The 18,004-nt window shown below is 33.5% G+C and overlaps 1 long non-coding RNA gene across 1 annotated transcript; it reads left to right on the top strand.

Moving 5' to 3' along the window:
• Positions 1-14,173: 14,173 nt before the first annotated feature.
• LOC148783091 (uncharacterized) lies at positions 14,174-15,182 on the top strand. The gene is made up of 2 exons (XR_016049096.1): positions 14,174-14,251; positions 14,341-15,182. It is a non-coding gene; the product is annotated as an uncharacterized LOC148783091 (long non-coding RNA).
• Positions 15,183-18,004: the final 2,822 nt, after the last annotated feature.

Below are 18,004 nucleotides of genomic sequence, written 5' to 3'. Positions count from 1 at the left end.
AGTGTGGAGAGATTTATAGTGAGGAACTAAAGTTAAGAGGAAGTACCTGGGAAAGTGATTAGGAGCGCGGTGGTCACAGCTGGGCTTTGGATCTTGTTGCCACAAAGTTTAGAGACAAAAAAAAAATGTTAGAGAGAGAAAGAGAGAGGGATAAAGCTTTTAATTTCCGCGGCTCGCAAGTAGGAGACAGCTGTAGTGTGAAGCTTCCAGGCAATAGAGCCTTCCGAGAGGCGCCCCGCCGTCCATTCCACCACCCTTTGTTTAGTTTAGATGATTCTGTTTTTTTCTTTTGAAAAAGTAACTTTAAAATTTGAAGGTACACCTGACCTCTACAGATGGGTCAAAATGTATTATAAAAAACTTTGAGAGCGGCTTTGTGGTGTCTGCACATGTCAGAGGCCCCAGCCAACCCTTCTCCAAAAGTCTCATGCTAACCCTCACCATAAATTAGAGGAAATTTACATCTCAACTCCAAACAATAGGCAGCTCTAAAAGAAGGACCTCGTTTTTATGCGTCCAATCCCAGCATATGTAGAAATGTGAGCCTCATAATATATCTATTTATAAATATAATAAATAAATAAATTTTAAAAATTAAAAATAATAATTTTAATAAAATAAGATTTAGACTGTTAATTTCTACTGTTTTTAGATGGAACACCTCCTTCTATCAATTTTTAATATTGTTGCTTTACACTTTTTGGACCGCATGTGTTGAAATACGTTTCAGCCTGTACCGTATGTATTGAAATATGTTTCAGCCTAAATGAAACAATTTTATGTAAAGGAAACCTCGGCCTTTTAGTCAAAAACAATTGTTTCATGCTTGTTGGACCGCATTTCTACAATATGCGGTCTTGAGATATAAAACATCTATCTTAAAGATGGTTGCAATTAGGTGATCAATTTCTAAACAATTGTAACTAATGGTTCAAATATTTTTTTAACATGATTACTGTTTCTAGTTTTCAAATTTTATTTATTTTTTCATATTCATGATCTTCATGTTAAAGATTATATATTCTATAAAAATTAAGATTAAATTATATTTAAAAAATATATCTATTACGAAGCCCGCATTTCTACAATATGCGGGCTGGTCGCATGCTAACTGTAACCTATAGCAAATTAGTAGTCACAAATATGCCCCGATCTTTTATTTTTTCTCAACAGCCCCCTTTTATATATATATATATATATATATATATATATGGCTCCGCGGCTAGTCATGATGGATATGTTTGGAGTTATACCCAAAATTAAACTTGGAATATATTTCTAGGACTCCTTTTATTTTGTTGGGTGATTATCTCCGATATTTCCCCCTTATCCAACTGTTCATTCTGAATGGAGGGCTAAGATTGTCCCAATCACAATGTCATGTCTCTACACTATTTTATTTTTAATTTTTTTTTCTATAATCTATTTTGACACTAAATTTTGGAGGTCCATTTCTCTATTAAACTCACACTAGTAAAAAATATAAAAAAAAAATAATTTCAAAAAAATAAAATGACCAAAATACCCCTGATAGTTTCAAGGGGTATTTTGGTCATTATATTTTATCTAAAAATTATTTTTTATAGGTGCGCCCCAATGAAAATATGGCACGCACCAAATTTCATATTCATACAATTTGTATAAAACAACTAACAATAAAATACTTTGACACGTCGGATCTAAGATCAAACGGTGAGTAGCTCTCTTGATCAAAATTAGATGACTGGATGGTAGGCGGAGGATATGCTGTAGGAGAAGCATAGAAACATTTCCCTTAAAAAAATTTAAGTCATCAAAAGTACTACAGTATAATATTATTTTAAATATCGCTTCTTATAATAATAATATCACTTTACAAATATAATTGAAAAATGTCAATTTTTTAGGTTTTAAAAATGAATGTGGTTTGCATAAGGTTGAAACCTTAAAACATCAAAGAAACGCGCACCTCCAAACTTTGACATGAGATGCATCTTTGTGTTGAAAATTCTTAGGATAGTTCGAGAATCTATTTCTATCGATGGTTATAAAACCATGTATATAAACACATAAAAATCTTTAAAATATGTTATCCAGAAAATGTGTTACAAGACTACCATTTTGAAAACTTATATATATATATATATATATATATATATATATATATATATATATATATATATATATATATATATATATATATATATATAAAGCTGGGAATAGCCCACTAGCTCATATGAACATATGAGCCTAACGGCCCAGATTGAATTTGAACCGATCTAACGATCACAGAATTCCGATAGTGCTTGAATTTTATTGTTTTTTATAAATCCAAATCACTTTAAATTTGAGGTGTGCGTTTCTATCATCAAGGCACACCTAATAAAAATATAAAAAAAAATTATTCTTAAAAATAAAATGACTAAAATACCCCTGAAACCTTTCGAGGGTATTTTGGTCACTTTATTTCATGTAAAATATTTATTTGATATTTTTCAAAGATTCACATATTTTTGATAAACATACATCTAAAATTTCAAGTGATTTGGATTTTTAAAAAAATAAATAAAATTTAAACACTACCAGACATCTGTGATCGTCAGATCAGCCCAGATTCAATCTTGACCGTTGGGCTCACATATTCATATCAGCTAGTAGGCTAATCCCAAATTTTTTCTATATATATATATATATATATATATATATATATATATATATATATATATATATATATATATTTTTCTTTTTTTTTCTATATTCAAACATCTCAGTATCAAGACGATCAAGTAGATGATTTTCAACCATCAAAACAACCTTTTTCTACACACACTCACACGGTTGTGTGTGATTTCATGCAACGGTTGTATAGAAACAGTCTTTAAAAACCACGTTAGGGCAATTTGTTTGACCCAAATTCTAAAATATGCACTCTTTTCATTCTAATGAACAATCACAAAAAAGGAGATATTTGAAAACACAACCTAGAAAATGTTTTTTAGCCCAATTAATATAAGCCGTTCATTTTGATAAGATGCTTAGATCTAGGCATTCCAAAGATATTTTTTCTTTCCAAATTTTTAAATAACTTTATTATCATTCCATTAGCAATGTTAAAAAAGAAAAAATTAATTTTGAATTAATAAAGGCTTAGATCTTTAAATTCACCAAATGGACGATCTAGATTCATTGTTGTAAGGGAACTAATTTTGACCGTATATAGGGTACAAATTATTTATTTTTGAGATTGATTAATGAGATGAAGAGAGTGTGTTGGCAAAAGTTCGGATCATACAAATACCACAAACATGATTTTTTAGATGTGAAGTTTCACTATATTATAATGGCATGGTGATATGATAATATATATATAATCATAGTCATAAATCACAACCATGTCATGTTTTTCATCATCGTGCGATCAATATGATGTATGGTGATGAAGGGAAGTGAATTTTACCATATCCTAAATTTTACATCCGTAGTCTTCCCCCTATCATCATCCAGACAATTAATAACCTCATCCACATGGAGTAAAGATGACCATATGGAATATACTTCATAGGAGAAAACCCATAGAAACCACTTAGTATTAATGGGATTGAGAAAGAGTAGTATGATTGTAACAATCCTAAAATTTCAAAAAAAAAAAAAAAAAAAAAAAAAAAAAAGAGGAGAAAATATGCTTTTAAATAGGTGATGTTCTGTTTGAATATGATGGTCCTTGAGGACCATCACTATTTTGAAAAGATTTGCCTTTGCCTTTACTTTTTTTCTTTTGCCTGCTTTTGCCTCCTGTTGCTTGCAGCTGGCAACGTCCTTTAGCGGACGTGGTTTTCGTACGATAAAAGTCTGCTTTTAACGCGACACCTCAGGTATGAGGTAGAGCGTAATAAAACAATATAATAATACGTTATAAGAATTTAAATAGGGGATGTGAGCACTCCCACCCTAAAACAAAACTTTGAGATCTCTCTCTGGTCGAAACACAGTGAACTTCTCTCTCGAACCGAATTCTTTTATCGGAAGCTCCCTCTCAAATAATTGTGGGTAAGTGACATCGTCTTCTTGAAAAATAGTCTGTTTTTAATAAATAGTGATATTTCAGTCCAGGATCTTTATTTTATAAGTTTTATGTGTAAGTGACCCCATTGTCTCAAAAAATAATCCATTCTTTTTAAAAATGAAATGAAATAATTATTTCTGCTTATTATCATGAATTTTAGGCGCGATAAATTTTATGCGCACTTGACCCCATTATCTTGAAAAATAATCTTTTTAATAAAAATTGTGATATTTTATCTATGTTAGAAATTTTGAATGCTGTAAATTAGAAAAATAAATTTATTTATTTTTCTTGTCTATTGGTAGAAATAAATGTGATATTTCTGCTTTTAGTAAAATTGTGATATTTCTGTCTACTGTTTTGAATATTTAGACATTGTAAAATTCATGTGCAAATGACTGCCTTATTATTTAAAAATTGACATTTTTGCAATTGATTATAGTATTGTTGTGAAATGTTTATTTGTGAATTGATATTCCATAAATTGTAATAATTCCGTATTCTTGAATGTTTATAAGAGTTTTTCTATACATATTAAATTGGCAATTATGCTAGAATGCCTTTACAAACTGCTACCTTTCTAAATTTGAGCCCAAAATATTTGATTGGTTATTTTTGAAATATTATAGAGAGTGACTGTTATTAATGGTTTAAGTGAAATTCATATTAATGGTTTCAGTGATATGTTGAGTACATGATATTGCTGCTTTCGAATGTTTAAAGAGATTTAGAAATAATTTAAGTATGCAAGTGGACTCATCCGGTTCGCCGGTGAGGTATAAGTGGACCTATCTGGGATGCCGGAAAGGATTAAGTGGACTCATCCGGTACGTCGGTGAGGTATAAGTGAACCTGCAGGGATTAAGTGGACCTATCTGGGACGCCGATAGGGATTAAGTGGACCCATCAGGACGCTGATGGGGTATATAGGTGACCTACTTGGGACGCCAATAGGGTATTTCGTGAAATCCTTTGAATTTTGTACTGCCGTTAAAAGTGTTATAAGCATTTCAATTACTCGGATTATACTTAAATTATGCATTTATTGAAAGTGAAACTGTTGATGCATTTCTGTTAATAGATCTCATTTTGAAAAATATTGATATCTTTCAATCATGATTATTTTTAGGATTATGATGATCACTTACTGAGTAGCCAAACTCATCAAACTATGGTAAACATTTTTTTCAGGATAACTACGGATTCATTTTGAGTGCTAGTCAAGATCAACCTTGGAAGATACTGTTGTTGTGCTAGCTTTCTTTATTTACTATGTAAGACCTCGCCACTGTAAATTTGTCCTATCAATAGATGTATATATGTTTTGTCCGTCACATCTCAGGAATAATAGTATTGTAAATTCTTGGGGTGTGACAATTATGGTATCAGAGCAATAGGTTTAAGATCCTTAGGAAATTTAAAAAGAATGTACTTAAAATCGCATTTATTGTGTGTACAGACCAGGATAAAGTCAGGATCCAGAATAGCTGAAGCCAATATGGAAGGAATTCACAAAGCTTTGGAAAATATGGTTGCTCTAATGCAACATCAGATGGAAAACAACAATCCACCCAGGCAGTCAGTTACAGGAAATGGTGGGAGCAATATCAAACAATTTAAGAAATTGAACCTACCTTCTTTTAAGGGTGCTGTAAACCCACTGGAAGCCGAGGGATGGATTATGCAACTGGAAAAAATATTCGAGGTTATGGAATGTCCTGATGATAGGAATGTGGCCTTGGCAGTTTTTATGTTAGAAGGTGAGGCACAACACTGGTGGCGAATGGCAAAAGGAGTATTGGTCAAAGAAAATAAAACCTTGACTTGGGAAGTATTTTTAGCGGCATTTAATGAAAATATTTCCCAGATTTTATTCGAGACCAAAAAGAAATGGAATTTCTAGAATTAATCCAAGGAAATAAGACAGTAGCACAGTACGAGGCCAAGTTTACTGAATTGGCCAGGTTTGCACCGCATATGATTAATAATGAGGCAAGAAAGGTGAAGAAATTTGAAAGGGGTCTCAAGCCAGCTATTAGAAGCAGAATATCAGTCTTAAAATTAAGAACTTATGCTGAAATAGTGGATCGTGCCCAAATTGTCGAAAAAGATTTTGAAGATTACCAAAAGACGAAAAATCAGAATAGTCATGTTAGACCTACATCATCTAATCGACAACAGTTTGAAAGGCCAAACAAGAAGCCAAGGCCCTCGCCATTTCAAAACCCAATAGAATCATGTAGAAAATGTGGGAAAAATCATGGATCAAGCCCTTGTTATTGGAATACCGGAGCCTGTTTTAAATGTGAAAAATTGGGACACCAGATTAAACAATGTCCTAGCTTACAGACACAACAGCTTCCAAAGCAGGGAGAGATAGCTCCGAAGCCTCAGATGAAGGGAAGAGTATTTGCGATTACCAAGCAAGACGCTCAGGCCTCAAAATCAGTGATCCAAGGTACTCTTACTATCTTCCAAAAAGTAGCTCATGTTTTGATTGATTCTGGATCTACTCATTCATTTGTGTCACAACACTTTGTATGCCACTTAAAGGTGGAACCAGAACAATTAGAATACATTCTAGAGGTAGCCACACCGATGGGAGATTCAATTAACACTAATATAATGTACAAATCATGTGTAATAAAGATAGAAGAAAATGAACTGTTGGTTGATTTAATACTCTTGGAAATTCAAGATTTTGATGTAATCTTAGGCATGGATTGGCTTTCTGCATACCATGCAAGTATTGATTGTTATAAGAAAGTTGTTACCTTTAGTATTCCGAATCAACCAGTATTTTACTTCAATGGTGTCAAAGAAGACTCCCCATCATATTTAATCTCTCGTATTCGAGCTAATCGCCTCCTTCGAAAAGGGTGTCAAGGCTTTCTTGCATATATCAAAGAAGATAGGAAGGAAGAAATAAATTTGGATACCACTCCGGTTATCCGAGAACTTCCCGACGTTTTTCCTGAAGAATTGCCAGGATTACCGCCTGACAGGGAAATTGAATTCTCCATTGAATTATTGCCAGGAGTAGCACCAATTTCTAAGGCACCTTACAGAATGGCTCCTGCAGAACTTAAAGAACTGAAACAACAATTGGAAGAATTATTAAATAAAGGTTTTATCAGGCCCAGTGTGTCACCTTGGGGTGCTCCAGTACTGTTTGTCAAAAAGAGAGATGGGACTATGAGATTGTGTATTGATTATAGACAGTTGAACCAAGTGACAGTGAAAAATAAGTATCCATTACCTAGAATTGATGATTTATTTGATCAATTACAAGGATCACAAGTGTTTTAAAAAATTGATCTTAGATCTGGATACCATAAGCTTAAGATTAAAAGTGAAGATGTACTCAAGACAGCTTTCAGAACAAGGTATGGCCATTATGAATTTTTAGTCATGCCTTTTGGATTAACCAATGCACCAGCTGCATTTATGGATTTGATGAATCGGATCTTTAAGCCCTTTTTGGATAAATTTATTGTGGTATTCATCGATGATATTTTAATTTATTTCAAGAATCAGAAGGAACATGAGCAGCATGTAAGAATGGTATTGCAAATATTAAGAGAGAAGAAATTATATGCCAAACTTAGTAAATGTGAATTTTGGCTTGAACAAGTGACATTTTTAGGACATGTCATATCAAAGGTAAGTCTATCAGTTGATCCTTCAAAGGTTGAAGCCGTTGTTAATTGGAAACAACCAAGTAATGTGACGGAAGTTCGAAGCTTTTTGGGATTGGCAGGATATTACAGAAAATTTGTAGAAGGATTTTCTCGAATCGCAATCCCATTGACTCGATTGACACAGAAAAATGTCAAATTTGAGTGGACAAGTGAATGTGAGGAGAGTTTTCAAGAACTAAAAGTTCGATTAACTTCAGCACCTATTTTAACTATTCCTGAGGGGAGTGGGGGATTTGTGATTTATAGTGATGCTTCACATAAAGGTTTGGGCTGTGTATTAATGCAATATGGGAAAGTAGTGGCATATGCATCCAGACAGTTGAAAGAATATGAGAAAAAATATCCAATTCATGATTTGGAGCTAGCTGCAATAGTATTCGCTTTGAAAATATGGAGGCATTATCTATATGGTGAGCAATTCGTAATATACACGGATCATAAGAGTTTGAAATACCTTTTCTCTCATAAGGATTTAAATATGCGGCAGATAAGATGGATGGATTTCTTAAAAGATTATGATTGTACAATCCATTATCATTCAGGAAAAGCTAACGTTGTGGCCGACGCTCTAAGTAGAAAATCTACGGGAGTCTTAGCTCATCTAATGATCCAAGAAATGCGATTGTTAGAAGAAATAGTGGATTGGCATCCAACTCCGTCCATTAATGGTGTGGTAAGTATGATTGCCAATATTAAGGCAGAACCCCAACTAATCCAACAGATTCGATTGGCACAAAAGAAAGACCTTCAGCTTATAACAATTATAGAAGAGGTGAAGCAAGGAAAGAGAGATGAATTCTCTATATGTAGTGAGGATTTGCTAAGATTCAAAAGTCGGGTTTGTGTCCCGAATTGCATGGAGTTCCTGTCAGTATTGTATCGGACAGGGATACTCGGTTTACTTCTAAATTTTGGACTAGACTACAGTCAGCCATGGGGACGAGACTCGCCTTTAGTACTGCCTTTCACCCCCAAACTGATGGACAATCGGAGAGGACCATCCAAACCTTGGAAGATATGCTGAGGGCCTGTGTTATTGACCTTACAAGAAGCTGGGATGACCATTTACCCCTGATTGAGTTTGCTTATAATAATAGCTTCCAAGCCAGTATTCAAATGGCACCATATGAAGCCCTGTATGGAAGAAAATGCAGGTCACCCATATGTTGGGACGAGGTTGGTGAAAGAAAGCTTTTGGGGCTAGAAATTGTCCAGATAACCACAGATAAAATAGCATTAATTCGTGAAAGGCTCAGGACAGCTCCGTGTCGGCAAAAGAGTTATGCCGATAACCGAAGGAGAGATCTTGAATTTGAGGAAGGTGATCGAGTTTTCCTAAAAATCTCACCAATAAGGGCATTATGAGATTCGGCAAGAAAGGAAAGTTGAGCCCACGTTACATCGGACCATTTGAAATCCTGAAAAGAATCGGAGGTGTCGCTTATAGACTTGCCTTACCACCCGAATTGGCAAATGTCCATAATGTCTTTCATGTATCTTCACTACGAAAATATCAGCCCGACCAGTCCCATATCTTAAAATATGAACTTTTACCGATCAGGAAGGACCTATCCTTCATTGAGCAGCTAATTTTGATACTGGATAGAAGGGTACAAGTGTTGCGTAACAAGGAGATTCCTTTAGTCCGTGTATTATGACAGTACCATTCAAGAGAAGAGTCGACTTGGGAACGAGAAGACGAAATCAGAGAAAAATACCCCTATCTTTTTCAGCAATCAGGTACACAAATTTAGAGGACTAAATTTCTTTAAGGAGGGAAGAATGTAACAATCCTAAAATTTCAAAAAAAAAAAAAAAAAAAAAAAGAAGGGAGAAAATATGCTTTTAAATAGGTGATGTTCTGTTTGAATATGATGGTCCTTGAGGACCATCACTATTTTCAAAAGATTTGCCTTTGCCTTTACTTTTTTTCTTTTGCCTGCTTTTGCCTCCTGCTGCTTGCAGCTGGCTACGTCCTTTAGCGGACGTGGTTTTCGTACGATAAAAGTCTGCTTTTAACGCGACACCTCAGGTATGAGGTAGAGCGTAATAAAACAATATAATAATACGTTAAAAGAATTTAAATAGGGGAAGTGAGCACTCCCACCCTAAAACAAAACTTTGAGATCTCTCTCTGGTCGAAACACAGTGAACTTCTCTCTCGAACCGAATTCTTTTATCGGAAGCTCCCTCTCAAATAATTGTGGGTAAGTGACATCGTCTTCCTGAAAAATAGTCTGTTTTTAATAAATAGTGATATTTCCGTCCAGGATCTTTATTTTATAAGTTTTATGTGTAAGTGACCCCATTGTCTCGAAAAATAATCCATTCTTTTTAAAAATGAAATGAAATAATTATTTCTGCTTATTATCATGAATTTTAGGCGCGATAAATTTTATGCGCACGTGACCCCATTATCTTGAAAAATAATCTTTTTAATAAAAATTGTGATATTTTATCTATGTTAGAAATTTTGAATGCTGTAAATTAGAAAAATAAATTTATTTATTTTTCTTGTCTATTGGTAGAAATAAATGTGATATTTCTGCTTTTAATAAAATTGTGATATTTCTTTCTACTGTTTTGAATATTTAGACATTGTAAAATTCATGTGCAAATGACTGCCTTATTATTTAAAAATTGACATTTTTGCAATTGATTATAGTATTGTTGTGAAATGTTTATTTGTGAATTGATATTCCATAAATTGTAATAATTCCGTATTCTTGAATTTTTATAAGAGTTTTTCTATACATATTAAATTGGCAATTATGCTAGAATGCCTTTACAAACTGCTACCTTTCTAAATTTGAGCCCAAAATATTTGATTGGTTATTTTTGAAATATTATAGAGAGTGACTGTTACTAATGGTTTAAGTGAAATTCATATTAATGGTTTCAGTGATATGTTGAGTACATGATATTGCTGCTTTCGAATGTTTAAAGAGATTTAGAAATAATTTAAGTATGCAAGTGGACTCATCCGTTCGCCGGTGAGGTATAAGTGGACCTATCTGGGATGCCGAAAAGGATTAAGTGGACTCATCCGGTACGCCGGTGAGGTATAAGTGGACCTGCAGGGATTAAGTGGACCTATCTGGGACGCCGATAGGGATTAAGTGGACCCATCAGGACGCTGATGGGTTATATAGGTGACCTACTTGGGACGCCAGTTGGGTATTTTGTGAAATCCTTTGAATTTTGTACTGCCGTTAAAAGTGTTATAAGCATTTCAATTACTCGGATTATACTTAAATTATGCATTTATTGAAAGTGAAACTGTTGATGCATTTCTGTTAATAGATCTCATTTTGGAAAATATTGATATCTTTCAATCATGATTATTTTAAGGATTATGATGATCACTTACTGAGTAGCCAAACTCATCAAACTATAGTAAACATTTTTTTCAGGATAACTACGGATTCATTTTGAGTGCTAGTCAAGATCAACCTTGGAAGATACTGTTATTGTGCTAGCTTTCTTTATTTACTATGTAAGACCTCGCCACTGTAAATTTGTCCTATCAATAGATGTATATATGTTTTGTCCGTCACATCATTGTAAATTCTTGGGGTGTGACAATGATTGTATTAACTAAGGCACAAAAATCCAAACAACAACTATTTTCCCATCAAGCAATTGGCTTGAACCATAAATACTTTCTATGGTTAAAAAGTTAAATCGAAAATTTTTCAGAAAAACTTCTGACTTTTCGAGTTTAGATATAGACCTTTTGCTCAGTTGTGCATGCTTTAATAAATTCAAAAGTCACATGTCCTACTTTTAACTCGTATATTCCGATCTTTATTTTTCTTTCCCGGAAGTTGCTTCCTGGAAGTTTGACACCAGGAAATTGCTTCCGAAAGTTTGTACTTACTTATTACTATTCATCTTAATTGTTTGATTAAAAAAGTAAGGTAAATAAAGAACTTCCCCTTACTGTTCATGTTCTCAAACCTCGTGTGTAAAGAAAACTTCCGACCAAAAAGTCGGAACTTGAAAAGGGAAGTTTATATCAAAATCAGAATTTGCAGTTGCAGAAAGTTCCACCATTACTGCACCTTAGTCCTCAGCAAAAACCCTAAAAAGAACCCTCAAAGCCAAAGCAAAAAGAAACCAGAGGAAGGGGAATAAAACCTATTTCTCCTTTTCCAAAACCATAGACTATGGCCTGACAATTCAGCCTGCAAAAACCCAGTTTAATTGAAAATTTTGTTAGTTTAATTCAGTGGAGGCCATGGCCATTGTTGACGTTAAATCTCCTCCTAATGGGTTCTTCTGCTTCGTCTGCTAAAGTATAGAGTCTTTGTAAAATGCCCTTTCGGCAAACAAGAACCACTTCATCTCAGAATGGTCAACATGCACAAAACCACAATCATAGCCATGGCCAAAACCAGGGTAATACACAGGTAGTGAGTGGCTCAAACCCGCCAGCTCACACGGTTTCTTCAGTCGCGAGATCCTTTCTTCCTACAAAGCGAAGGCTAAGGGTTGACCTGCCAGCAAACTCTACTTCCCATGTAAGTGTAATTTTCCTATAAAATTTTAGGTTCTCTCTCTCTAAAATAAAATTTATTTTGGGTTGATATGTGTTGGTCTTAAGTCTTCTTCTTTTAAATTAATATGTTGTTTTGGTTTTGGGTCCTTCTTTGTTTTCCCAAACGTGAATTGGGCTGATAAACGTTCCAATGTATATGTGTTCTTTGAATTTTATGCTTGCCCTTAAGATAATTTGTTTTAAGATTATGCTCTCGCTTTCTCTGAAATTCCTTCAACAGGAAGCATGATAGCTAATGTAATAGTTCTCTTGATTTTGGGGTTGTTTATGCCTTCTTCTAATGGAAAGTGGAATTCACTGGAATGTAAAGAAATTGTCCACAATCACATGGTCGTCTGAATTTTTCCCTGTTCTCTCTCTCTCTCTCTCTCTCTCTCTCTCTCTCCCCCCACCACTCTTTTATTTATCTAAGCTGGTTTCAAGTTATCAAACCTCGACCCCATGTTGTGTTAAGCATGATTTTTCTGTTTTTCTTTTGTTTTGTGTGGATAAAAAATTTTTATTTGAGAAACCATGGAGGCAACCCATTTTTCTCTTTTGTATCCAGATCCAGATGTACAATGTAAATTTAAAAGTATAATTATAAAAGTTAAAATAATTATATATATATATATATATATATATATATATATATATATATATATATATATATATATATATATATATATATATATATATATATATATATATATATATATATATATATATATATATTATTTTAAAAACCTGATCAGATCCAGATCAGATCCATCTATACTCGGATCCATCCAAATTTAATATATAAAATAATTTTATTGGATCTGATTCAGTTCGGATCCAGAATCCGATTCCATGTATACTTTTCATAACTGAATCAAGATCCAGATCTAGATGTTCTGGATCTGATTGGGTCCGAATCTAAATTTCGATCTTGTATATATCATATTCGCATCCCATGTTTGCTTTTTGAATCTGAATCCAGATCCACTTTTATGGGGCAAATTTGTAAATATTACTACGAGACAAAGGATATTTTTCTCATCTCCATGAGGGGTAAAATTGAAATTTTAACTAAAGAACGATGACATTCTACAAATAAAGTTCTAAGACATTAACTTCCAAAATGCCATTGTACTTTTGTAAAAATTTCAAATTTGCCCTTGTTTAATGATAAAGTTACTTATTTAAATATTTTTTTAATAAAAAAATAATGACTGTTTTAATAAATACACCCATCACAACCCCTGCTAACTTGAACTTTTGTATTTTGAGGGGTTGTTAACTCTATACAAACTCATATATATATATATATATATATATATATATATATATATATATATATATATATATATATATTTACATATACATATACTGACTTATTTAAATAATTTTTTAATAAAAAAATAATGACTATTTTAATAAATACACCCATCACAACCCTTGCTAACTTGAACCTTTGTATTTTGAGGGGTTGTTAACTCTAGACAAACTCATATATATATATATATATATATATATATATATATATATATATATATATATATATATATATATATATATATATATACACACACACACATATACACATAGACATATATATATATATAATTTTTAATTCTAAAATATTTTTTTAATGAAAATTTAAATGCTATTTATCTATCTATGTATTTTCTAGGTTACTACTTCAACCCAAAATTTTTCTATTTGACACTTGAACATCTTCACAAGATTATGGAAGGGATCAGATACATTATTGCCAGGCTGGAGAAAAGCCATCGAAATCAGGTAGCGGCAATACATGAGGTAATATTTAATATTTTGGTAATAACTTCATTAAGTTGTTATATTTGTCAGGAATAACTAATGTACTAAAACGAAATATTTTGTTTTAGCTTTTTATGTATAGGGATGCTGTAGGATCCTTCGGAACTTGACTTGTCAGGAATTCTTGAATTAAGATAGATCCAGGTTAACCCCTAACTAATATTTTGCTCTTTCATATCTTTAATCTTATGAATTGTTCTGACCCTTACAATGCTTTTTGGATTTTAATCCAGTAGAATGGTGGGAGATATATGGTAGTGATGCACCTTACCTAAGAAGGATAACAATCAAGGTGCTTTCCCAGACATGTTCTACTACTGGGTGTGAACGAAACTGGAGTACGTTCTAATGGTTGCACACTGATAGGAGAAATCGACTCGCTTCGGAGTGACTTCATAAATTAGTCTACGTTTATTACAACTTAAATGTCAGAGAGTGACAAATAAGAAGAAAGCATGAAGACTACATGCCGATAGACTTGGACACAATATTTGTCACATACACAATAGAATAATGGGTAGTAGAGGAAGAGGAGTCAGTGTTGCACAAGAGAGAGTTCCTTGAGGCTATTGGTGAAGAAGATCTTGAAAAAGGTGATTTGCAACATGAAAGATGAAGTAGCTTGCCAACATAACCACAATTCATCGGAGATGTCGGTAGTATTATACTTGATGAGGAGAGTGGGCAGGAGGTATAAGGGAAAATGAGAGAGATGATGATACTGAGGCCACCTTATCACATATCGAGTCCCAACAGCAAGAGGGTAGGGACGAGCACAACAGTGTAGGTGAGCATGAAGGATAGACAAGCTTCGGGGATTTTGGGTTAGGAGCGCAACAAAACACTCAAAGATTTGGGTATAGTCAAGTGTCTACTAATTTGGATGATTCGTTCCTAGATCGAATCAATGAATTATCACGCGAATTCAATCAATGGCACCAGCATGACCAAGATGGAGAATGACGTCGTCTTTAATTTTATTATTAGGTCTTATTTTACAAATTGTACACTTTATTGTAGTCCATGTAAGATAATATACTTCATCCATGATAATTCTATGCTTATCCTTTTGTGTGACGTAAATTTAATGGTTAACAGTAGTTCATGCAGGAAATAACATATCAATATTCGTATATTGATGCAAAAAAATGAAAATTCTTAATGGAGTACCCCCATTTTTTATTGGATTACTAAAAAAATAACATTTATAATGAATTTTATTAATTTTTTCCGATTTTTTTTAAAGCTAAATTCAACCGATTCCCGATTCAACGATCCATATGGGTTTTTGAGATGCCAGATCCAGGGAACTGATCCGTTTTTTAAACTACTGGCCACTAAAAGCTCTTCACCCGTCAAAATCGTGGGTGTAGAAGGTGTGATGTCATGGCTCTGGATATGACTCGGACCAAGACCAAACCATTTGGCATAATTAAATGTTGCATATTAATTTATGCACAAAAGCAAATAGAAGTATAACATTTCAACTATTTAATATTTTACTCATTGTCAACCATTCCAACCAATGATATGAAACTCAGCTTGGGTTCGAGCTTGGTGATGGCCGTGATGCGTGTGGAATCCCTAAACCCGAGTTGTTGATTTTTGGCAAATAAAGAACGAGAAATAAAATATGAAATACACACCACAAAAATACAAAGATTTACGTGGTTCACCAAGAGGGCTACATCAACAGGCACGACAAACAAAATAATTCATTATACTAATGAAAATTATATCAAAGATTTTGGAACAAACCTCGACAAAAATCCAAGTCGAGCAAACCCTTTTAAACCACTCTCCCGTCCTTCTCTTTACTTCTGGCAACCATTACTGACAACACCATATAGAGACGCGAGAGCAACGAGAAACTGACTTTCTCTCTAACTAAAAAGGAAACCACCCAAAATCTCAATGGGAACCGCTTCTCCATAAGAAACAAACAAGTCTCTCAATCTTCGAGAGTCTAAAAGATGCATCATCACAATGTTTCTGTCCAAATAAAGTTTTCTTCTCTCTAGGAGGAAATTGCATCTTATGCACACGAGGCTTTAGCTCTTTCTCTCTCCAAAGGAACCACCATTCCCATATGGTGGCTCAAATAAGGCACACAAAATTCTCTACACTTTTATCCTATATATGTTAGATTAAGAGTCCATACTAAATAGGAAACTCTTATAAATCTTAGATATATCAATATAAATCTCAATCCTACAAAATACGGGAATATTTCAATCCCACAAAATATGGATCAATCTCAATCAATCCCACAAAATATGGGATTTTCTTATAGGGGTGATTTTGGATAGCACCAAATGCAACAGGCTCTAGAGGAGTTACTCAGGTGAGTTTGAGTGGATTGTAGAGACATTCCTAATAAGGCAATCCTAATAAGGCTTTAAATTTGAAAAAAGATTATTAAAAATGAAAAGCTTATGTAAAATCTAAGGTTTTAAAAAACGGTTTGGTGACCCCTATCAGCTATTCGGATTTTCGATCCGGTTCAATGGATCGGAGATTGGGATCATCGATCCGGTCTATCGAATCGGTCATTAAAAATTAAAAAATAGCAAAAAATAAAGAACCGGCCAGAACCGACATCTCATGTTGGGAACCTGTTGGTTCCCAATATTTAGTGGGAAGCAGTTAGCCTCCGATAATTCCCGATCTGGATTGGCCGATTCCATTCCAGATCGACATTTCTTAAACCTCGGTAAAAATCAAACTAAACCATAAAGAGCACTAAATGTCTAAAAATAACAAAAATCTATATATAAAGGATGGAATTTAGAAAAAAAAAAATTATAGTTGAAAATATTTAAGAAATTCCATAAAGCGGAAACTCTGACAATAGAGCTAATGATAAAAAAATAAAAAATAAAAAGTCATAAATCATCGGAATTATGCTTGATAATGTTTATACTTTTAGTTACTAAAAAAAATAATGTTATGAATTTAGGTTTTCTTTTTTATTTATGAATTTATGCACTACTACCCAGCTCCGCAAGGTACTGAGGCGAACACCACTCAGTCGAGTTCCCGAACATTGATTCCAACTTATCGTTTTGTGCGTTTGGAAAAAAATTTGAAATTAAATAAAAGAAAGTAGATAAAATGTTAAACAATTCATTTCTTAATCTCATTTTAATTTGTTTGGGATTCCCAACATGTAGATTCATATCGAAGTTGCAAACTCGCGTGCTGGTATTAACATGTTCGTTTGCAACAATAGATTGGGCTTGAATTGCCTAATCATGGCCACCACCTTCTCTCTTAATTTACTAGAATTTGGAGCGATGGTTTAGGGCTGAGAATTTACTCGGTTTGGATTTGAAACTCAAATTTTAAATATTATTTAGATCCGGGTTGGATCTAAGATCTAAATTTGGATTTAAATAGTAATTTGGATCAAATTTGTATAGTATTTATATATTATTTTATAAATATGAAATAATATATAAAATAATTTTTTTGGATCTAATTCGGTCCGGATCCAGATTCGGATTCCACGTATACTTTTCATGACTGGATAGAGATCTAGATCTAAATGTTCTGGATCTGATCGGGTCCGAATCTAAATTCCGATCTTGTATATATCATATCCGCATCCCATGTATGCTTTTTGGATCTGAATCTGGATCCACCCTATCCAACCCATTCACAGCCCTACGCTTGTGGATTTACATTTAGTATGGGATTTTTTAGGCGAATAATTTTGGATATCACCATATCCAACGTACCTCAGGGTGCCTCATTTCACATCTAATGACTAATACTATACCTTTTATATACAGAATGATTAAACTAAGTGTCCCAAACACCATCACATGAGTGTTTGCTTCAAGGGTAGCCATATCTTTTTTGTTGGGGACCCTGGATTTGCTTAAGCTCATCCGC

This window comes from Amborella trichopoda, chromosome 2 (assembly GCF_054954075.1).
Source record: "Amborella trichopoda isolate Santa Cruz 75 chromosome 2, AtrichopodaSantaCruz75HAP2 v2.0, whole genome shotgun sequence".
Lineage (NCBI taxonomy): Eukaryota > Viridiplantae > Streptophyta > Magnoliopsida > Amborellales > Amborellaceae > Amborella > Amborella trichopoda.
This window is presented reverse-complemented; position numbering and strand designations above follow the sequence as displayed.